Raw genomic sequence first — 24,676 nt, forward strand, 5'->3', positions numbered from 1 at the left:
TTGATTTTTTTGCCTGGATGATCTGTCCATTGATATAAGTGGGGTATTAAAGTCCCCCATTGTTATTTAGTTACTGTCCATGGGACTGCTCCTGGAGCAGTGGGGGGGGGGGGTAGAAGTTGCTCCCATGACTCCTCCCATTACTGTGTGGCTCTTGACCATATAGCTGTCAACTTCAGCAGCTGCTCCCTCAATCCCTCCCTTTGCCTCATGGCCCAAGGGACTGCTCTCTGTAGGAGCAAGGCATATGCTGCACCCTAGGCCCCTCTCTTTGATGGGCAGATGCTCGTGGGACCACTCTCTGTAGCTGCCAGGGCAGGTACCACTCCTGTAAGTCCTCTCTTTGCTGGGAAGCTCATAGGATCACTCTCTGCAGCTGTGATGGGGGTGGCAGCTACTCTTCCATTGCTAGGCAGCAGCTGCTCCCACTATGGCTCCTGAGACTGGAACAGGCGGTGTCCTGCCCCCTGAAAGTGTATAGGCAACCAGGCTGAAGTGGTGGATCATGATCTTTCCTTCAAGCACCCCCAAACAGTAGGACCTGGCCTCCAAGCCCATCCAGTTTTCATTAGCTTATGTCCTCAAATGTGATTGCCCTTGACTCTAGTTCCTCTGGGCTGTTACTGTGCTGCCAACCTGTTTTTTGTTGTTGTTGTTGTTGTTGTTGTTGTTTCTCCCCATGCATCCAGCCCCATTTCTCTCCTGAGTCTTATCTCCAAGACCTGAGTTTTAGTTTCCAACCCTTGCCTGCACCAGCAGGTAGTTCTCTCAGTCTGGGAAGTGCAAAGCAGTAGCACTGGCTACGACTGTTTCCATTTTAATTGCTTCAAACTGACTGCCGTGTTCTCTTCCAAGACTCTAAAAGTTCCTCCTTTGTCCCAGCTGATCTCCCCACTTCCTAGGTACAGGAACTTTTCTTCTTTCCCAGCTCCCTCCTAAGGGCACAGATCCCATCCTGCTTCCTTTCTCATTTTCTCTCAGTTTTCTTTTTTCCTTTCTTTTGTCCACCCCAGTTATATGAAGATCTTCTTGTCCTATCAGAATCCTGAGGTCTTTTACTAGTGTTTAGCAAAATTTCCCTGTGAATTGTTGCACATGTAGATATATTTGTGATATATTTGTGTGAGTAGGTGCGCTTCATGTTCTACTCTTTTGCCATCTTAGGAATTCCCCCCACACACACTTTCCCTCTCTTATTTGATTGGCTATTTCTACCATTTTGTAGTTAAAGGAAAATGTAAATATTTAAAAGTCCTGATAATCATTACAGTATAAGGATAATTTATGGTAAGTGAAGTCACCACCCCCTACACATACATACTGTGTTTCTGGACCACATTATCAGGGTTAACATGCCTGCTGTTTCCTTACCAGCTGAATGGTACTGCATGAATATCACTTTCCTGAGAATTTCCCTTCACAGATATCACTTAAGGGTCTTCAGGTAGTGACACACTATAGCTGTTGTCTCTACTCTTATTTCTATAGGGAACCCTCTGTGCTCACCCCTCAGCTTTCCCCCTACTCAGCTCCCCCCACCCATCCCAGTGTAGGGAAAGGGAGGCTTACAGATGTTCTCATAGACTTTGACTCCTCCTGTGTGGTATGCCTTTTGGCAATTGATCCTTGTTCAAAGCTCTTCTTCAACCAAGTGGACCTCTTTGCTAAGGAAGACATGCCAAGTTTCTGGTTGTTCAAATTCCTGTAAGTAGCTGCACTAAGAGGAACTGGAAAATTGTATTATATATGAACACCTTACTTAGAAATCTTGGAGAACTGCGAGCTATTTTTATTTTGTTTCTTATAGCTATATAATTTGGAATGACCTTTTCTCACTTAGTTTTATGTGTGTATGTCTGTCTCTTGCTTTTTAAATTTTTATAGAGTAAACCTGAATCTTTTTCTAAAAATGAGGGACAATGGGAAAAAGCTCAAAGAAAGTACTCTAGGTAGTAAATGAAGATTTCAGATTTGGTAGAAGCTATAGAGTATTCAGGGAATCAGATACTTTTCTTTGAAAAAACTATGTCTAGATACTTACAATGCAGCATGACAATGGGAGAAAAAATTTAATGTATACATGTATGTGTAACTGCGTTCCCATGCTGTCCAGTGGGAAAAAAACGTGTGTTGGGGGGAAATAACAATAAAAATAAATTTAAAAAAATTGGCAATGCTGCCATTCTGTACCTGTCACATATATCATAGTGTTCAGTGAGCACTGAAGTTTGAACTAGGCAACAGAGTATAAAAGAGCAGCTGGCAAGGACAGTATTAATATTTGGAAAGGCAGAGATGAATGCTTCTTAGACTGTGATTCTTGTGCCTGAAAGTAATCCAAGATGGTGGGATGCAAATAATTTTACCTTAAAAAAAAAAAAACCTTATATTTAATTGAATAAAAAGGATTGCAAACACTACAGGAACTTTGATTCTTTATGGGGCATATTTTCAATTGTTTCTTTTCTATCTGGGCAGTTAAATTCCAGGAATTAGGGAGACTCTCCCTTGACATTTCTTCAGTTCTGAACAGGATCATGATGAGAAATAATTTTCGGTGTTCTACATATGCACACAGTAGATACTTTTACACTTATCCATTCAGTTGACAGTAACCAAGTCTTAACAGAATCGCTTTGATACTCTGATACTAGAAATCTGTTTTTCCCATGTCCACTCAAACAGTAGAAAGTACGTTCCAAAAACAATTAAAATTGTACATAGTACGTGAGAATTTACTTCAAAAATTCACATAACAACTTATTTTGGCATTTTAATACCCTCAAAAATTAGCTGATTAACCTCAAAAGTTGTGATTCATTTAAGAACACACAGGTGATAAGTGGGCACACAAAATTCTGGACCCAGATTCTCTGATTCCAAATTTCATATTTTCTCCACAATCTTACATGGAGCATATAACATAGACAATGTAGTAATGCATAACTTCAGTGGTCCACACCTCTCTTTAACAGATTTTTTCCTAGACTTAACTATTTGTCTTAGTGGATTTTTCATGTTTGATCTTTAAATCTTTTTGGGTATGTGGGCTGTCTTGTGTATAGATAATTGCATAACACTTGTTTTCTTAGATTTTGTTGCAGAATCTAAGCTGTTCTTGTCTCAAGAGTTTCTCTCTAAGCCTTTGCTAGCCTGCAAATTAAGTTAGTAAGAAGATAAATCAGAATGAATAGAATTCATAGAAAATTTTCTTATAACTCACAATCCTAATAATTTCCTCTCTATTTTTAAGTGTTTTGCTATAAAATATTTCTGATATACAAGAAGTATAGAGAGTACTATAATGAATACACCAACCACCCAGATTTTAAAATACACAGCATTTGATTGTACTTCCTTTATATATAGTTTTGAGACTAAAGCACTTCATCATTTTTATACACTTCATTGTATTCCCTTCATCTCCCTTCATAAATGCAGCTAGTTAAGACCCTGAAGTGGTATGTGTATATAACAAGGTTTTTTTTTTTTTTTGTCTTTTTTTGCCTTTTTCTTGAGCCCCTCCCCACGATATATGGAGGTTCCCAGGCTAGGGGTTGAGTTGGAGCTGTAGCTGCTGGCCTACGCCAGAGCCACAGAAACGTGGGATCCGAGCCGCGTCTGCGACCTGTACCACAGCTCACAGCAACGCTGGATCGTTAACCCACTGAGCAAGGGCAGGGACCGAACCCGCAACCTCATGGTTCCTAGTCGGATTCTTTAACCACTGAGCCACGACGGGAATTCCCACAAGTTTTGTTTTCATACACATTTGTATGTGTTTATACATAAAATATAAATAATTGTATATAGTACCATCTTAAGGGATATTTTACTATTTTTTTTCACAATAGGTTTTTTTTTTAATTTTTTTTTTTTTTGGCTTTTTAGGGCTGCATCTGTGGCATATGGAAGTTCCCAGGGTAGGGGTTAAATCAGAGATGCAGCTGCCAGCCTATACCATAGACATAGTAATGCCAGATCCAAGCCATGTCTGGGACCTATAGCACACTCCTGTCAATGCCAGTTTTTTAACCCACTGAGAGAGGCCAGGGATCAAACATGCATCCTCATGGATGCTAGTCGGGTTCATAACCCACTGAGCCACAGTGGGAACTGCCACAATAGTTTTATTGAAATAATTCATATAACATAAATTTCTCCCTTTCAAAATATACAGTTAGGTTGTTTTTAGTATAACTGTGCAACCATCATCACTGTCTACATTTTTTTTTTTTTTTTTTTTTGGCTGCACCTATGACATGTGGAAGTTCCCAGACCAGGAATCGAATCCATGCTATAGCTATTAACCTGAACCACAGAAGTGACAATGCCAGATCCTTAACCCACTGAGCCATGAGGGAATTCCATCGCTGTCTAATTTTAGGACGCTATCTTCTTCCCCTCCCAAAAAATCTCATATTAACCAGCAATCCCTTTCCATTCCTCTGGAAACTACTGATTTACTTTTTTATGTTTAATGATATGCCTATTCTGGGCATTTCATATAAAGAACTCATAGAGTTTATTCCTGGCTTCTTTCATTTAGGATATTTTGTTTAAGATTTGACCATCAATACCATATTTCTTTTTGTTGATGAATGATATGTCATCATTTAGATACAGCACATTATATTCACCAGTTCATCAGTTTATGAGAATTTGGGCTGTTTACACTTTTGGCTATTATGGGTAATGCTTCTATGAAAATTCCTATAAAAGTTTTTGTTCAAACGTATCTTCAGTTTTCTTGAGTGTATACCTAGGAATGGGATTACAAGGCTGTGGGGTAACATTGTATAGCATTTTGAGGAGCTACCCAACCATTTTTCAGAGTGGCAACATCACTTTTATATCCCAGTAGTAATGTATAAATGTTCCATTTTCCCAACATCTTTATCAACACGGGTTATGGTCCATTTTTTTTTTTATTTCAGCCATCTCAGTGTGTATAGAGTGATATATTGTATTTGTGATTTGTATTTCCCTAATAGCAAATGATCTTGAGTATCTTTCATATTTTTATTGGCCCTTTTCCTATCTTCTTTAGAGAAAGGTCTACTCAAATCCTGTGCCCATTTAAAATTAGATATTTGCCTTTTTTGGTTGGGTTTGCAAAAGTTCTTTATGCAAGAGTTCTGGATACACGCTCCTTGTCAGATATATGCTTTGTAAATATTTTCTCCTCTTCTGTAGGTTGCCTTTTTTTTTCCTTGACAGTGTCCTTTGAAAAACAAAAGATTTAGTTTTAATGAAGTTCAGGTTACTTAGCTTTGATTTTGTTGCTTGTGTTTTTAGTGCCACCTGTAAGAATTGTCTGTCCAAGGTATGAAATTTACTTCCCTATTATTTCTTCCATTTTATAAAGTTTTATACTTTTATCTCTTAAATTGATATTTACGATCTAATTTGAGGGTTTTTTGTATATGGTGTATGGTATAGATTGATCTTCATTCCTTTGCATGTAGCTATCTAATTGTTCCAGCGTCATTTCTTGAAAAGACTGTTCTCTCCTCATTTGTCTCAGCACTCTTGTTAAAAATGAGTTGGGTTTATTTTTGGACTTTCAGTTCTGTCCATCGATCTATAGATCTATCTTTATGTCAGTGCCACACTGTTTTCATTACTTTGTTTTTGTAGTAATTTTAAAGTCAAGAAGAACATGTTCTCACACTTTATTCTTCCTTTTACAAGTCATTTTGGTTATTCTAGACCCCTTAATATTCCCAATGAATTTAATTTTTTTAATTTTATTTCTTTTTTAGCCTCAACCACAGCATATAGTAGTTCCCGGGCCAGGGATCAAATCCAAGCTTCATTTGTGATCTACACCACAGCTGCAGCAATGCCTGATCCTAAACCCACTGTGCCAGGCCAGGGGTCAAACTGGCAGTGTCACAGAGACAAGCAGGATCCTTAATATATTGCACCACGGCAGGGACTCCTGATTTTTAGAATTAGTTTTCCATTTTCTGCACAAGGATATGTTGGGATTTTGATAGGGATTCTTTTGCGTTTGTATCTTGAAACTCTGCTGGATTTATTTTTTCTTTAAGATTCTGTGTGTGTCTTTTGCTTTTTAGTGCCTTACCTGCAGCATATGGAGGTTCCCAGGCTAGGGGTCTAATCAGAGCTACAGCTGCTGGCCTACACCACAGCCACAGCAATGCCAGGTCCGAGCCTCATCTGCAACTTATACCACAGCTCACGGCAATGCCAGATCCTTAACCCACTGAGCAAGGCCAGGGATCGAACCCACAACTTCATGGTTCCTGGTCGGATTTGTTTCTGCTGCACCACGATGGGAACTCCTAAATGTGGTATGGTTATTGGTATACTGATAGATGAGATACTTTTAGATAAACTAGATAAGATAGAATTGTGTGTATAAATGAGTCTAGCACTTTTAGATACTTTGACATTGATTCTGTAGAGAAAATGAAAAACATAATGTTTTATCTAGAAATTGCAAGTTAAATTTAAAACAACTCTTTTTCACGTAGGATTTAATGAATACTAATAAGTTTATTACTCTATTACATACTATAGATTTGTTTTGATATAGCAAATGATGTATTAATAATCCACTTAATTAAAGTAAAATTAAAAAGTTACGAATGTTTAGAATAGATATTAGACAAACTTAAAAACTGGAATTTATATTTTAAATCATTTGAAAATCGCTCTTGGGGATTTCAGTAATCTGAACTGTAATTTATTCAGTGATAATAACAAGAAAAAAATTATTATAACCAGCCATACTGCTGTTTGTACCTCAAAACAAATTTTTTATTGAAGCAGTCATTGGACAATTCACTTCGAGAGGTTTATTCTAATATTCTCTCTTACTAAAATAAAATTCAGAACTTTTCACCCGAGATATTATTTTAATTAATTTTCTACTCTAATTTTCTAAAAATTTTTTTGGAGTGCAGTTCCCATTGTGGCTCAGCAGGTTAAGAACCCGACACAGCTGTAGCATATATCACAAATGCAGCTCAGAGCCAGCGTTGCTGTGGCTATAGAATAGACTGGCAGCTGCAGCTCTGATTCAGACCCTAGCCTGGGAACTTCTGTATGCTGCAGGTGTGGCTGTAAAAAGAAAAACAAAATTATTGGAATGTAGTTGACTTACAATGTTGTATTAGTTTCAGATGTATAACAAAGTGAATCAGTTATACAAATACATATATTCACTCTTTTTCAGATTCTTTTTTCATATAGGTTATTACAGAATATTGAGTAGAGTTCCCTGTACTATACAGTATATCCTTGTTAGTTATCTATTTTATATATAGTAGTGTATATATGTTAATCCCAGCCTCCTAATTTATCCCTCCCCACCACAGTTTCCCCTTTAGTAATCATAAGTTTGATTTCGATCTATAATTTTAATTTGTGTCCTTCATCTACTCTTTCTGATTTGTCATCCCTAAAACACACATCTCCCTGTTCTGATGCAAAGCACTAGTCTTTGCATTCCAGACTTAAAATCATGTACGCACAGATAGTCGACATGTGTTACTTCATCTAGTCAGAATGATCCGATGCTACGGGCTACCTGGATTCTTGCCTTTGAGAGCTTCCAAGAATAAACTCTAATGCACTGGGAAAGAGTTCTGGATTCAAATCTCTGTCTCTCCTGGGTAAGACAGGGAAGAATGGTGGCGTACTTTTGAGATATTTATAGATCCTATTCTATTAGCTCATTGGATGCTGGAGATAAAAACAAATCACTTCAAGTTTAATTACAAAATGTAATCTAAACTTAGCATGGAGTTGCCATTGTGGCTTAGCAGTTGAGAACCCAACCTGGTGTCCATGAGGATGCGAGCTCAACCTCTGGCCTCACTCAGTGGGTTAAGGATCTAGCATTGTTGTAAGCTGCAGCAGAGGTCACAGATGTGGCTCAGATTTAGCATTGCTGGCAGCTGAGGCTCTGATTTGACCACTAGCCTGGAAAACTTCCATATGCCACAGGAGAGGTCCTAAAAAGAAGAAAAATGATAATTGGAAAAAAAAAAAACTTAGCTCTCCAAACTTATTTGCTAAGTTTTCCTCTCCTAATCCATACTTCAGTCAAACTGAAATAAATAAGAAAGCAGCTACTAACTAACCCCGGGTCCTATATATACTGTGTAGGTCATTTACCTTAAATTCCCACTCAGCCCTATCTTAGCCTTTTTTTGTTCCTCTATTAGTATTTTTTTGTGTTTGTTTTCAATATTGACTGTGTGCTTTTACTTTTAAAAACATATCTAATCAGGGTTTTCACGTTGAGTGTGTGGGGATGTGTGTGCATAAATGTGAAGATGAAGGTCTGCATCTGATTTGTCATGATTAAAAGTCGTGATTAAAAGTCACGAGCATTTCATAAGATATATATTTAGCTGTTCTTATGTGCTTTAAAATTCTCTCTTGCCTTATCATATGGGTAGTTAACTTTAGGTATAGCCCTCTAATTTACTCTACTTGAATAAACTTCTTGAGGTCAATGGCTTTACCTCACCCATAATTGTAGTCTGTGTAGTACTAAGTGTCATGCTTTGTATATATAATGCCTAATAAGTAATGATTCAATTCTATATCTCTGGGCATTTGTAACATAGTTTCCAATGGTAGTATGGTTTTAATTTACTTCATTAGGAGTAATTAAAAAGAAATTTAAAGAAAACATTAATTGTTTTTATAGAAGTAGATTCAGAAGAAAAAGGATTTTTGCATTGAAAAGGGATTTTATGTATTTCTTTATTTATTTGCTTTTTTATTCATTTATTTTTTCAAGGCCACACCCTTGTGGCATATAGAGGTTCACAAGGTAGGGGTCCAATTGGAGCTGCAGCTGCCAGCCTACACCACAGACACAGCAATGCAGGATCTGAGGTGCATCCGTGACCTACACCACAGCTCATGGCAATGCTGGATCCTTAACCCACTGAGCAAAGCCAGGGATCGAACCCTCATCCCCATGGCCAGGTTCATTACCACTGAGCCAGAGCGGGAACTCCTGAAAAGGGATTATGAAAAGGCTTAAGTAATAAAGGTAAAAATTCAATTTACTTTTTTCTATTTGTTGTAAACTTACTATCTTTACTGTTATTAGATAAGAAAGTTAACTATTCTTTGGAATTTTAATACACTGATATAGATACAAGTTTGAGTCTTAATAATAGAAGATATCCTGTGGTTTGTCATTCAAGTATCCCAAAACTTTAGAAGATAGTATAATTTCTACCTTTTCTAACAATTATTTTTTTGACTATAAAACCTTTGGAACACTTTATAAAATGAAACTATACCGTAAAGTGAATAGATAAAAGCATAGTTGGCCAAGTTGAGCAAAATGTCTGGCTTCTTGACTTCCTTCTTATGTCCTTTGGCAACACTGAAACTTCCTCAGGGTTCCAGTCAATGCTGTTTGTGAATGCTTATTCTCAGAATACATCCCAAGCAGCATAATTCTTATATAGAGTATTGCAGTGGGCATAATCATGGTTCTCTGATGATGTCAACACTCGAATCACTGGAACCAGTGAAGATTTACTTTATATGGCAAAAGAAACTTTAAAAGTGTGATTAAGTTAAGGATCCTGAGATAGATTTCCCTGGATCATTTGAGTGCACCCGATATAATCACCAGAGTCCTATAAAGTAAAAGAGAGAGGCAGGAAATTCAGAGTTAAGAAGGAGACATGGTGGTGGAAGCAGAGGCTGGAGTGGTGCAGTTACTAGCTTTGAAGATGGAAGCGACCATGAGCCAGCAGCCTCTAGAAGTTAGAAAAGACAGGAACACATCCCCTGTAGCCATGAGAAGGAACACAGCCCTGCTAACACTTTGATGATTTTACCTTCTAAGATTAATAGACTTCTGACCTCCAGAAATTAAAAGTAATACCTTTTTGTTGTTTCAAGACACTGAGTTCATGGCAATGCATTACAGAAAGCACTAGAACTCTAATACAAGTAATAAGCTAACAAAAGGTGAATGGGCATACCTTGTTTTTTGCTATAAGCTATAAGCAAGCAGCAAGACTTCTCATTTTAGTATACAAGCCAATTGTTTATTTCCCTTAAAACATAAAATTAATTTGTAGTATATTCATAAAGTAAAGCAATATTGAATAGAATTTAACAATTTTGTGCCCTTGTAGTTTTTAAAGTGCTTATAATTTGGTTGTTTCATTTAATGCATACATGCACACTAATAAGAGGTTCCTGGGGACTATTAACCCATTTGATCTTAATCAAGTTTATTTCATCTCAAGGTAGGAGGTAACAAAAATTTTAATTCAACAAATCTATAATTGTTCAGGTGCATCTATCATGTTACTCTCAGGCAGTTATAAAATTTGCAATAGAAAACCATCAATGCAGAGAACAAACCATTTGCTGAATCAGACCCATCTCAATTTTGAAAATCTTCAACTTATTCAGAAATTCTCCTTCTCTTAAAATTTGAATTCCTTGGTATCAGTTTTGTCCTTTGAGGCCACATACTTTATGACTTACCTAAATGAGATATTTGGCAGTTCCTGTTATGGTGCAGTGGAAATGAATCTGACTAGGAACAATGAGTTTGCAGGTTTGATCCCTGGCCTTGCCCAGTGGGTTAAGGATCTGGTGCTGCCATGAACTATGGTGTAGGTCACAGACGTGGCTCGAATCCCAAGTTGCTGCAGCTGTGGCTGGCAGCTACAGCTCCAATTTGACCCCTAGCCTGGGAACCTCTATATGCTGCAGGTGTGGCCCTAAAAAGCAACAATAAAATAAATAAATAAATAAATAATATTAAAAATAAATGAGACATTTGAAGACAACCAGCCTGCTCTCTCTTCCTTTCATTGTCCTTTTATTTACAGTTTAAAACATAATGTTAACTGTTTTCTCTTTTTAACTCCAGTTTTTGACACTTTCCCACTTCCCTTGATTTCAAATAGTAATCATCATCATCCCCAAAATGAAAACTATAGTAGTAAGTTGCTGTGCTATCATTTATGCCTTGGCACCATTATCATCTAATGGGCGTAATTTATCAACTTATCAACTTCCAGAGACAGCCTTAGAGGAATTAGTTAGTTATGAATTTCCTCATCCATCTTGGACTGGACTTTCTCTCTGTTGTTTTCATTTCACTCTTAAATTCATATTAAATTTATTTTTAACAGAAATAACAGCAGAAAAATAGGACCTGAGGAATCCTGTTCCCTTTTTGTCACACATCAGCATTTCATAATTGACACAAGCAGTGGGCCTGTACTCTCTTTGATTTTTTTTTTTTTGAGGGCAAATATAGTTTAAAATCATAGCAAGTAAGTGAATAAAAATCTTGGGCAAATAGAACCCTAAAACAAACAAAAAACAGCACCATCAATACCATCTGTTATGATGTGAACAGATTTTATTTTATGATACTCACCAGCTCTAAATTCTAAGAAGCACCATAAGAGCTCCTAAGATTTTCAAATCATTTCCCCCTAATGTAGATGAGGGAAATGAGTGTTTCCTTCACTCTAAAAAGTCACAAGTCTGCTAATTGGTACAGGTGGATGTGATTCTTTAAGCCCAAGCCTAGTGATACTTCTTCCGTAACATTTTGAATTAACATTGGTGTCAATCCAAATATGCTATGTATAAATTTAGCATTAGATTCCTTAAGAGCCCAGTTTGAGTTCAATAAGCATGAGTTACACAAGAAGTAGGCTTCTAATGTGAAATTTCAACTATTATGACTTACTATTTAATTTATTAACTATTTGTTTGCCACTCTGACTTATGTGTCCTTATACTCAGAGATAAAATGACTGATAAAATGCATGCTTCAGCCTGGTGTGTTTTCTTTAGGCTATTTTAAAATGATCACAGCTATTAATTGCTTTGCTGCTAACTTTAAACCTCTCTCAGAAAATCTTGTCTGTAATGTTTCCTGCTAATCTCATTCCTCGCACAAGCAAAAGCTGCTTTCTTTCCATTTGGCTTCTAAATATGCCAGTGTTCATTTAATTTATTTTCCTGCACTATTCAGCTTGAGTTTCCTACATCTTTTCCATGACAAACAAGAACATTAAATTAAAAAAAAAATAGAAATGTCAAGTTACTTATCTTTCCTCGTGTGCTATGAATTTTTCTTTTTTACTAGGAAAACAGTTCTTTGGTAATTATGTATCTGTTACTTTCCAGTAGATTTTCCTATCAATAAATTATCCACATGTGTGTTTTTATCCTCAGTTCTTTTCAAGAAGATCCTTCCTCTTAAAGGGTCAATGACTTTTCTCTTTATTTTTACATTAAAACAATTATATGAGGAAAAGTAGTATTAGTTATGTCATTTATAACTAATTATATTTATATATTATCTTGTTTTATATTATATTACTATTATTTTCTATAGCCTCTAAAAAAAAAGTAACATACAAGAATTTATTTCCAAGGGAAACATTTAATTATGTGTCTAGGCAGATCACATCAACTCTCTGGGCTTTGTTTGTTTTATTTATATATCAATTCAACATGGATTTGTTGAGCCCCTTTCCTATGCACTATTAGACTGGGTACTTAAAGGTAAATAAGCACAGCAACCCTAGTGGTTATATTTTAGAGAGAGATGGAGTGAAGAAGGTATGAGGACAGGTGGTTGAAACATCTCAGAGAACATCTGGGCTAAGTTTTAAGTCTTGAGTAAGAATGAGATGAATGAAAAGAACATGAAGATAAGGTGCAGATGGGGTAATCCAAACAAAGAGGATAGCTTAACCAAATGCGTGAGTGAAAGAAAGAGCCACGTATATAGGGGAAAACAAGCAATGAACAATAACCAGATCGAAATGTCTGAGGCAGACTTTTGGGGAGAAAAAGGAGAAAGATTAAAGAGTGATAGAAAGCAATAACAGTGTGTACACCAGGTTAAGCAGTTTGGGATTCATAGGGTGATATAAGGGAACTGTTGAAATGTTTTCAGCAGGGATATCATGAGGTTATAATTGTGTTTTAAATATATTTCTCTAAAGCTGATGTAGTGAATTGATTTGAGAAGTCTAAAAACACTGACCAGATAGTTCTAATTTCATATATATCCTGTTGTCTCCATTAATATGTTTGTGTTCATTAGACAACATGAACTATATTTTTTCGTTTATTAAATGCAGACATTTTATAACTGAAAAATGGGGATGGTAAAATTTGCACGTCTGGACTGAAGGAAGGAGATTGTACCTTATCATTCTGGAAATTCTTATACCTACAATATATGAATTTAATGGAGAGTCAGTATCTCTGTTATATATTGAATAAAGGCTACATTTTTGAGTATCAATGACATGTTAAATAATGTGTTATGTCCTTTTATCTCAGTCCTAATATGCACATCCAGTATTATGATCTAGTTTAATTACAGATAAGGTATAAAGTATAATTCCTGACTATGTGCTATGTTTGCTGTAATATCTATTTTAGTCTCATAACAGACCTGGTAAGGAGTCATGGTTATTCCCATATATGGTTTGTAAAACTGTGATTCAGAGAGCTTTATGCCAGTTTATATAACTAGTAAGTAATGGAGATAAAATTAAATACAAATCTGTGTGACTTCAAGAGCGCATGCTATTGGTATTGAATGGGTCCACAATGTACTATGTTGTCCTGTCTTTCTGAATGAAAATGAGAATTAGAGTTCAAATAATTTAACCAGGGATTCATAGCAGGTGGCAGTGCAGTTTACATTGCCCAATTAAGGTATTCAGTGTATCAGACCTATAGGTATTAAAAAGTGAATAACAGCCATTCCTAATCCAATGAGGGAAAATAAAATAAATTTATTCATTCCACATATGAATAATCTGATTGCTCTTCATCAAATAAGTTCCTCTACAATTAGGCATTTCACAGCCACCAGAGTTACTGTCTGTCTCATATTCCTTCAGTTCTCTGAGACGTTGTCATTGTCAGTCACACACTCCTTCAACCGGAGCCCTTCTCTTGCCTCAAGGATGCCACATTCTCATGTCTTCATCTTTCTCTGTAGCCATTCTATACTTATTTTCTTTTAATTAATGCATTTAATTCCATCTTATTTAAATAGTTAATTAGTCCTCTATATACATCAGGAATGCAATTAGGAATTTAAATTGTTAACCAGTTTCTCCAAGGAAGATATATATATGGCCAACAAGCACATGAAAAAATGCTCAAAATCCCTGATTATTAGAGAAATGCAAATCAAAACTAGCATGAGATACCACACAGAATGGCCATCATTAATGAGTCCACAAATCACAAATGCTGGAGGGGATGTGGAGAAAAGGGAACCCTCCTGCACTGTTGGTGGGAATGTAAGCTGGTACAACCACTATGGAGAACAGTATGGAGGTACCTTAGAAATCTATACATAGAACTCCCATATGACCCAGCAATCCCACTCTTGGGCATGTATCCAGACAAAACTTTCCTTGAAAAAGACACGTGAACCTGCATGTTCATTGTCGCTCTATTCACAATAGCCAAGACATGGAAACAACCCAAATGCCCATTAACAGACGATTGGATTAGGAAGATGTGGTATATATACACAATGGAATACTACTCGACCATAAAAAAAAATGAAATAATGCATTCGCAGCAACATGGATGGAACTATAGACTCTCATCCTGAGTGAAATAAGTCAGAAAGAGAAAGACAAATACCACATGATATCACTCATATCTGGTATCTAATGTACAGCACAAATGAGCCTTTCCACAGAAAAGAAAATCATGGACTTAGAGAATAGACTTGTGGTTGCCCCGGGGATAGGGGGAGAGAGTGGGAGGGATTGGGAGCTTGAGGTTAACATATGCAAACTATTGCTCTTGGAATGAATTAGCAATGAGATCCTGCTGTGTAGCATTGAGAACTATGTCTAGATACTTACAACAGAGCATGACAATGGGAGAAAAAATTATGTATACATGTATGTGTAACTGGGAACCCATGGTGTGCAGTGGAAAAAAAAAGTGTGTTGGGGGAAATAACAATAAAAAATAAAAAAAAATAAAACAAATTGTTAAGCAGTCCTATATAATACACCAAGATGCAGTTATTAAGTAATCTACATAAAGAGGAACATTTTATGGACTATTAAAATGATGTATATCATTCTTGAAATCTCTAGATCCAAGTCATCCGGGAAACTTCTGCTACTGAAACTAATGTTCACTGTTGAGGAAAAATTGTTTTGCTCACCTTTGAGTGTCAGAAGAGAAGTACTGCATATATGGCAGGAAGGTTACATTTTCTAAATCTTAAAATTCCTATGAGTTTAAAGTCCTCATTCCCTCTAACCTGGGGTGCAGAATAAGATATATGAGGTACAAATTGCCCTAGTTGATCTCTATACCTATAGCCAGAAGCAGAAGCATCCAAGGACTCCCACAGACAAGGGAGTTAACACTTTTTGCCACTACGTTAATGAGTGGCTTGTTAGGTAGCATTATTGTAGGAATAGCTGTATTCAGTTAATACAGCAACTGAAGCTTAAAGTCTAAATGTAAGGTTTTATTAAAAGTCAACATAGAGAGGGCATCAGATTTGCAGTCACAAAAACTTTTGGTTGAACAGCAGTATATAATAAAAGTTTGAGCAAAAGGCAGGAAATGGAGATGTTGTGAGGAAAGTTGATTGGGTTTGAGATGTGCTCTACATGCATTAAATTATTAATCCTCACAGCCAGCGAAAGAGAAGACTTTTCAGTCTGCCATAAGATACAAGATGAACTCATGGAAAATTTCTCCAACTGTAGTTGGAATAATCTCAAATACTTGACAGAATTCTGGACATTTCTTATTTATGATAACCTAGCTGAGCATAAAGAACAGTTAGGTCAAATAAACAATACAAACAAAATCACCATTGCTACTCATACATTTATGTGATATGCAGGCAGGAAAAACAAGGAACCTAACTGTATGAGAAGTTTAGTTCAGCCTAGATTTCCACTTCTGGAGAGACAGTGCAGTAGCTTCTCACCCATAAGACAACAAGGCAGTTTATCCTATGGATCATGATTTAAAATATAATTTTTTGGCTCATTATAATTAAGATAAAAATTTTACATAGATTTCTAAGATAATGTGTAAAATTTTACTGGAAGTTAGTGCTTGCTATATAATAGTGACTTTCAAATTCTTTCTCTTTCCTGTTCTCATAATTAAAAAAAATATTCACCTCCCTAACTTAAAACTGATACTAAAGGTATTTCTAGCAAGTCTAGATTGATAGAAAGGCTTCAATCTCCAGTGCATTATCCATACTAACTTTTAAAAATAAGGCTATTGTTCCTTCATTCTTTTATTTATTTATGAGTTTATAAGGAAAAACAGTATTGGTTCTTTTAAAAACCAGATTTTTCAACTGCCTGTATTTTTCCTCTTTAAATTTTATGTATTTATTTATTGTTTGTTTTGTTTAGAATATGTTGTACCTTCCCTTGTTTCAAAATCATAATAAACACTGGGAAGTCTTGTTTGTACACCAGTCTCCTATAGTTAACCACTTTTGTTAGATTCCTAGTATAACTCCCATGTTTTAGGGCATATACAAGTAAACATAAATATCTTTATATAAAATATACTGATTTTTTTCTTTTAGTAATGGTATCATTTTCCATTATTGTAAACATTATCATATATCTAGTGGCTGAAAAACTCAAGTGTATTACCTTTCACTTCCGGAGGACAGAAGTCTAAAATCAGGTTATAGGTTTAAAATCAAGATGTTTGCAGAACTAATTTCTTTCTTGCTCCAAGGAAGAATCTATTTCTTGCCTCTAGACTGTGCTGGAATTTCTTGGATTGTAGCCAAACCACTCCAATAGCTGATTGCATCTTCATACTGCCTTCTTCTGTCATCAGATGTCCCTATGGCTGCCTCTTACAAAGATACTTGAGATTACATTTAGGGATAATATAGGATAATTTCCCCATATCAAATTATTTAATTTAATTACATTTTGTAAAATATCTTTCAACATGTAAGCTAACACCCACAGGTTCTAAGGATTAGGATGTGGATATCTATGGTAAGAGTGTATTATTTAGCCTGACAGAGCAATATGTCCTGGAAATCCCTCCCATTAATCATTAGATAGGCAGCATTTTAATTTTTTTTGTAGCTGCATAGTACTCCCAGGGATAGCTTATTTAACTAATTTCCTACTTATGAACATTTTATTACTTTCATAGAGATTTCTGCCATTAATTTTATAAATACAACATTTAGATCCTGTGCATATATAGTACATTATATAACATTTTTAAAATACATATAATAAATATAGATGTGTGTATAATACAAATATTATTTTAATATATAAAATTTAAAGGAAAAATTTATGAAAAACATATACCAGTGCATTGAATTGAATTTTTATAATTACATCATGTTTCTGAGAAATATTTTATTACTTACTAGAATGATAGTATTCAGCAATAATTATATTCTATCTTTCTATAGGTATAAACTCTGACAAATCTTATTCACAGAGATAGGTAAAAACTAGAGTTACAGCAATATTTTAAAATTCTTTAAACCTTTTTAATCATATACTTATATCACCTAGTGACCTATCATCAAAAACTAACTTATCAGATGGTATCTCAATATATGCTCCCTTTTTTTTTTTTTTTTTTTTTTTTTTGTCTTCTTGGTATTTCTAGGGCTGCTCCCACAGCACATGGAGGTTCCCAGGCTAGGGGTCTAATCGGAGCTGTAGCTGCCAGCCTACACCAGAGCCGCAGCAACACAGGATCCAAGCCACGTCTGCAACCTATACCACAGCTCACGGCAATGCCGGATCCTTAACCCACTGAGCAAGGCCAGGGATCGAACCCGCAACCTCATCGTTCCTAGTCAGATTTGTTAACCCCTGCTCCATGACGGGAACTCCAATATATGCTCCTTTAATTTTTGTTGAATGCATGTGGTTGGAATTCACTGAGCAGCTAAATATTTATTATTTGTTGTCAGTTCTCAGAATCATTCACTTCTTCAAAAGCAATGGCAAGAATTTTAAAAGCATTGCTATGTTTTACCATTTTGTAATTCTTACATCCTGCAAAAACGGAAAGTGGCAAAACACAGGAGGTAAGAAAAAAGAGCTAAGATGAAGAATAGAGGTTTTGAAGAGAAGTTGGGAAAGGGAGCAAAATTCAACTGCATGTTCCTTCTTGAGTAGATCAGTTTTGGTTACATGTGCATAAGAGAGCTGAAGATCTGAAAATGGATGCCTTTAAAATGTTTCTTTTGGATACTATTTGTCAAGTCTCCATGTACGCACATGGTATGCATATCCTACCCAATATTGAAGGCTACATGTGCTCATTACTGCAAAATGTATTCTCAAACACTGAAGGCTGTATTTTTATTCTTTTCTTAACAGCATATATAAATTTTAGAAGAACTGAATTAGAGCAAAATGTCTCTAATCTCTAAGAGCAAAGATGATCTCTTCTACTTACTAAAATTTCAGAGTTACTCCTGGTGCTTGCCAAATGTGTGTAGATAATAAATTATTATGATTTGATTAAAAGCAAGCTATCAAGAGTAAATGCAATGCATAAACACCTAGTTCAAATTTGGTCATCTGGCTATTCACCTGCCATTTCCTTCTAAGGGTGTCATAGTCTTGGTCCTAATAGGAAAGGTCTACCCAGTTCAGCAGCCTTTATATAACTAGCAGGGTGAGACTTTTCCTGCTGTTTTAGATGTCTGGCTGAGGCTCAAAAGCAGAGCACAATGGGTGTTAAGTGCCCACACATTCTACAGAGGTGCTAGACCATCTATGCAGAACTTGTTGGAAAGTAGCCCAAATTGGTTCTGCAACGTTTAACCCATCATCACCTTCAGCCTGTATATAAGAGGAAGCTAGTAAATTAATGGGTGAGTACTGATGAATAAGGATTTTCTTGAGGAAAATTTTGGAGTGCTATGCTTTTCCTCTTGGGATAAGAATATGCTCCTTTTAAACTTAAACCATATATAAGACTTCAAGGAATCAACCATAGAGCATGAAGGCATAGAAAATCATACCTTCTCTTGTTGGAAAAGAAATAGCTAAAGGCTAGTTAATATTAGTTGGGAAGCAGAATAAAGAGGAAGATATCCATAGACTGTGGCTCTTATTTCCAGTATTTGGTAGAAAAGTGTGTGAGTTTTCTCTTATATTAAGAGAGTGTATGTAATGTGGCCAAGCTTGATCCAGGAAGGCATGACCTCAAGAGCAATAGGTTGTATGGGACATTAGCAAGGACAGCTGAAGAAAGGCTCAACAGGTAGAATAGTGCCACAGTGTGAAAGTAGTTATTAGAAGAACTCTCAAGAGAGAGCTTATACTTAGGCATTGACCATCAAGAGGCTACAGTTTTCAGATTAAAATAGTACCAATCAATTGAGATCCTTTGCTCATTTTTAAAAATTGAAAAAATTTTTTTCTATTGAGAAATACGGTTTTATGAAGGTCTGTTTTTTGTTCGTTTTTTTATAAAGATGTACAAATAGCCAACAGGTACATGAAAAGATACTCAACATCATTAGTCATTGGGAAATGCAAATCAAAACCACAATGAAATATCACCTCATACCTGTTAGGACAGCTGATATAAAAAAGAGAAGTTCCCATTGTGGCTCAGTGGTAACCAACCCGACTAGTATCCATGATGATGTAGGTTCAATCCCTAGCCTTGCCCAGTGGGTTAAGGATCTGGCATTGCCATGAGCTGTGGTGTATGTCACAGACATGGCTGGGATCTGGTGTTACTGTGGCTGTGGTGTAGGCTGGCAGCTGCAGCTCCAGTTTGTCCCCTAGCCTTGGAACTTCCATATGCTGCAGGTGCAGCCCTAAAAAGAAAAAAAAAGAGAGGAGACAAGAGAAGTTGGCAAAGCTGTAGAGAAAAGGAACAGTTAGACAGTGTGCAAAGTATATTGGTACATCCATAATGGAAAACAGTATGGAGCTTCCTCAAAAACACTAAAATAACTGCATGTGATGTAGCAATTCCACTTCCGGATATATATCTGAAGGTAACAAAATCATTATTTCAAAGAGGTATATGTATCCTTGTGTTCATTATTCATTGTACCCACATGGAAATCATTTAAATGTCCATCAGCACATGAAGAAATAAAGATATGTGTGTGTGTGTGTATATATATAATCTTATTTGATATTTATAAATATATATATAATGGGAAATGTGTAAATGTGTGTGTGTATATATATAATCTTATTTGATATTTATAAATATATATATAATGGGAATATTATTTAGCCAAAACAAAAAGAATGAAATCTTGGTGTTGGGACAACACAGGTAATACCATAAGGCATTATACTAAGTAAAAAACGCCAGATAGAGAAAGACAAATACTGTATAGTATTATTTATATGTGGAATCTGAAAAAACTGAACTTGTAAAAACAGAGAATAGACTGGTGGTTATCAGGGCCTGCTGCCAATATTTTTCACCACTACAGTATGCTCTTAGTAAATGTCCATAGTTAAAAGTATAAAATAAACTTGTCTCATGAGAAGAACAAATACTTTTGTCTAGTAAAAATCCTCTCAAATAGCAATGTAGAAAGGTTTCTTTTTCTTTTTAATACTACAGTTTTGTTTTATTTTGTTTAGATTTTCAAGGAGCAATGAGATAAAACTGCTGAGTTTCAGACCTATTTCCGGCTTTGTATTTCAACGATAAAAATGAGAAGAGAGAAGGAGATAATCTGCCAGAAGATGCTACTGAGGTAGGAGACCCAGACTAGGAAGAAAATGTAAGGAGTAATTAGATGGGGATGTGTTGCTCATGTATGAGAAAGCAGTTACTTCTTAGCTCCCTCTGTGATCAGTACAGATATAACTAAATGGTCCAGGCATTTGTTCCAGTTGATACTGAATGGGCTTTGCAAATCCTTCATAACATAACCATGGCATTTACTGCCAAAGCATATATATATTATGAGAAATCTAAAGAGAGAGATGACCAATTATTATGTTGATGAGCAGCTAGATACTGACTCTACGTAGCATCCTCTTTACCCTTCCTTCAAAACATTACTTTTTCAGGATAGTAACTTAATGATTGTTCCTGTTTTATGCTAGGCACTCTGTTAAGAGTTTTATACAGACATTGTTGTATTCCACATTCACTACAGCCTTAAAGAGAATAGTGTTATTATTTCCATTTTTCAGTTTGGTCTCAGAGAGGTAAACAATTTGAACAGAAAGTTGCAGAATTAAGAATCAAACTCAAATGCAAGACCCCCAAAATTATGTTCTTAGCCTCAATAATGGATTACCCAGTCTCTTGGGTTTAAGTGCCTGGAGAATTAGTATCTCTCTAGAATCTATATTCAGTTCTAGTGTCATTTTTCTAGTTCATCTTACTTATTAACTACATAATCCTTGAAGCAAAGCATAAGCAGATGGTGAAATGTTGTTACTTTCTTCTAGGTATGTCTTTGTTTTAAAAAGTTTATCTCATTCTCTAGACTACCTAGTCGTAAAATTTAGGTGGCTAAGTTCATTCAAATAACATGTATCAATGAGAGATAAAATATTATAATACTGGTTGCTTAACATGACAAGACTCCTTACAAAGGTAGATGTTCATGCATCTACTATCCATTCCTTAACATTTTCTAGAAAATAAAATAGCTGAAACATTTAAAATGAGATAATATAAATTATAAATAAAAGGAATAAAAAATTTCTTCAGAATTTCTAATATCAAGTCATTACAGATTTTTAATTAAAGTTAGTACCTCTAAACTATTGCTGTTAGTGGCTATACATAATTGTGCAAAACTTATGTCTCTTTTCAAATGATAAATTAGGTGTAATTAAAATAGTTATTAAAGAATAGAGACATGACAGTGAAAAGTTACTGGGAGTCTCATAGAGCCACATATTTTGTATATTCAAATAATACAGATTTTGGGGGTCAATGACTACATAAAAACAAATTAATAAATGACCTTTCTGACCTCAATTTCGTAATCTTTAAGAGCCAGAGATATAAATATCCAATTGAGACTTTGAAGTGTGAGAAGGTCAACGGAGAGAAAATGAGCAGTGCTTAAGACAAAGCTAATATGATTTATTAGAGTGTTCAAACTTTACTCTTTGTTCATGGGGGTCTTCCAGATTCAGACCAGGATAGTATATACCATTGATATTTGAAATATAAAGTCAAGAGTAGATTTTAAAAGTAGTGTTTAAAAGTGGTTGTTTTTCTCTTATTCCGGTTTTCTCTTTTTGAAATTGTATTGTTATAAATTGCATTTCAACTCAAATGTTTTAAAATTTGCATTGTTGCATCTACAGATCTTTTATGTTGAAGTAAATTCATAAGGTTCATATATCCTCAGCTAAGAAATCTGCAAAACAATAAGAAGCCCCAAAGGGTTCAAGAAGCCTAATAAATAGGGAAAAATACATTTATCTTGATTTTCTTTTTTTTTTCCTCTAATGCTTCCTTTAGAAATATGTTGGAAAGAAAATTATTCCTTTGGGCAAAGTTTGTCCCTAGGTTTTATTGTCTTCCTCATATATACAGTAAAGTGATTAATATTTATAGGAACCTGGTTTTTATTTTTAACCCTGGTTTCCCTCAATCACAGTTTCCACTTATTATCAGTATATCGATATATTGGAATTCAGTCTTGTATTTTATACTCTGATACTCTTCCATGTGTTTCCATATTATAAAACTCCCTGTCTGAGGACTGCTCACTGGAGCTCAATTTAGAATTTAGCTGATGTTCAAAAAGTTAACACCATTACCAAGGCAAAACCAAATGAGTATCATACTGGAAAAGGTAGGAGAAGCTCTTGGATTTAGAATCTCTGAGATCTTTTTAGCGCATGCAGCGGGAGAATATGAGTGGAAAAGAGATAATTAGTATAGTGTATTCTGCAGCTGGTGTGGAAAGTGTTTGCCAAGAGTAAAGTATCCCTCAATTCAATAATGCTACTACAAGTCTATTTGTATGAGTATCTTTTTAAAGTTTTGGTACATTTTCAATAAGAATTAAAACATGTGGGTTATTATTTCATGTAATATGTTTTGATAGGGTATTAAGATACTTCATTTCAAGCATTTAGTAACACATTAATTACCATTTTGAACATCATAAGTGTATGAATGTGTTTATGTGTATATTAGATACAAATATGGTTAATTATGTAAGGTGTGTATGAACATATGCAAAGTTCTTTTATCAGCCGTTCCTATCTTCATACCATAGAGAACAGAAACTGACATTAAGGAATTTTCTCCAAATTAAGTCATGTTACTTATTGCTTATATTTTCCCAAATGCTTTGCAACCTGAAAAGATTTAAGGATGAAAGAAAAAATATTCATCAAAAATATGGCAGTGCTTTTAGAGTCAGCTATGGTTCCAACATGGCATGAACCAGATTTGTCCAAATATCTTGAATCATTATTATATTTTGATGGTGTGTTTATGTGAGGGGGTATTTTTTCATATCTTTTCTTAGGTGACATGAATATTTATTGTAAACTTGTAATAAGTTCAGATGAAGCAGGAGAGATAAATATTTCTTTTCATGATATCTTAGGCCAGAATTAAGAATATAATTGATTAAATACATGATCAAACATCCATAAGCAAATTAAATTCTAACTACCTTTGTATTCTATACTTTATTCCAACAGCTTTATAATATGTATCTCATATTGTGGGAACTTTCTATTAATGAGGCATGCATCTAATTGTTGACTAGTCATTATCAATAATATTTTGACAGATAAGCTCCTTTCCTTCCTTCCTTCAGACTCTTATCCCTCTCTCCTTCCATTCTCCTTTCTTTCTGTTTAAATAAAAAGGGCTCATAAATTTTTTGTGTGTGATATTTTTGTTTGTTTATAACTTATCTTTCATATACATTCTTGAATTTTCCACAGAAAATACATTTGCTTTATATATAAAGACATATATCAAATTTAGATATAATTGAATATTTGTTTAGCAAAGATCTTTTGTAATTTTTGCATATCAAAAGATATTGCTTACATATTTCAAACAGGTTGTTAAAAGTTACTGTTTATGAAACTGTTATCACTGATACCATCTGGATAATGCTTAGAAATATAGAGTCTGAGCACATACATCAGTTAAGACTATTTTCTCATTCCAGGAGGTTGTAATGAAACTCTATGTGGAAATGAGTCTATATAAGGAAAGGATGTTCTTCTAAATCTAAAGGGGGACAACAGAAGGCAAGTGAAGTGACCAGAAGTTTTATGGGATATGAGATGAGGAACAGCTAATAAAATTATACCTGCATGACTCTGCAGGAGAGAAGGGTCAAGAAACTTAAATGTTAAATTACCAAAGGAAATATTTCAAAGAAAATTACAGTCTTAAATGGAATCAGCCCTTCTTATAATTTAGACCTAGAAGCTTGGTGTTTTAAACCCAGAACTGATGACTGTACTTGTGAAAGTCAGTTTTCAGACAGGATAAGATAGCAATCTGGATCTCTGGGCTTGAATGAAATATCCTTTGGGTAACAATTTAAGGAAGAGCTTAAGAAAATGAGAAAATAAGAATCAAATCTACTGTTACCCACCACCTTAAACATCTAACATAACTAGTTGAATTTTTATCTCATGTCATTCTGGTC

The 24,676-nt window shown here is 35.2% G+C and overlaps 1 protein-coding gene across 4 annotated transcripts in view; it reads left to right on the forward strand.

Moving 5' to 3' along the window:
• LOC106509506 (uncharacterized) overlaps window positions 1–24,676 on the forward strand; it is a 1,068,352-nt gene that overhangs the window by 538,132 nt on the left and 505,544 nt on the right. For 2 of the 4 annotated variants that reach the window (XR_014838412.1, XR_014838413.1), the window contains one exon: window positions 20,655–20,770. The gene's annotated coding sequence lies outside the window, so the exon portion shown is untranslated. Of the gene's footprint in view, window positions 1–20,654; window positions 20,786–24,187; window positions 24,270–24,676 lie in introns of those variants that run through there. The other 2 variants (XR_014838414.1, XM_085014117.1) reach the window with 2 other exon arrangements.

This window comes from Sus scrofa, chromosome 2, assembly GCF_054392235.1.
Source record: "Sus scrofa isolate SSC_HxYL_T2T_F1_AM1 chromosome 2, Sscrofa_HxYL_maternal_Yorkshire_Landrace_v2.0, whole genome shotgun sequence".
Taxonomy (NCBI): domain Eukaryota; kingdom Metazoa; phylum Chordata; class Mammalia; order Artiodactyla; family Suidae; genus Sus; species Sus scrofa.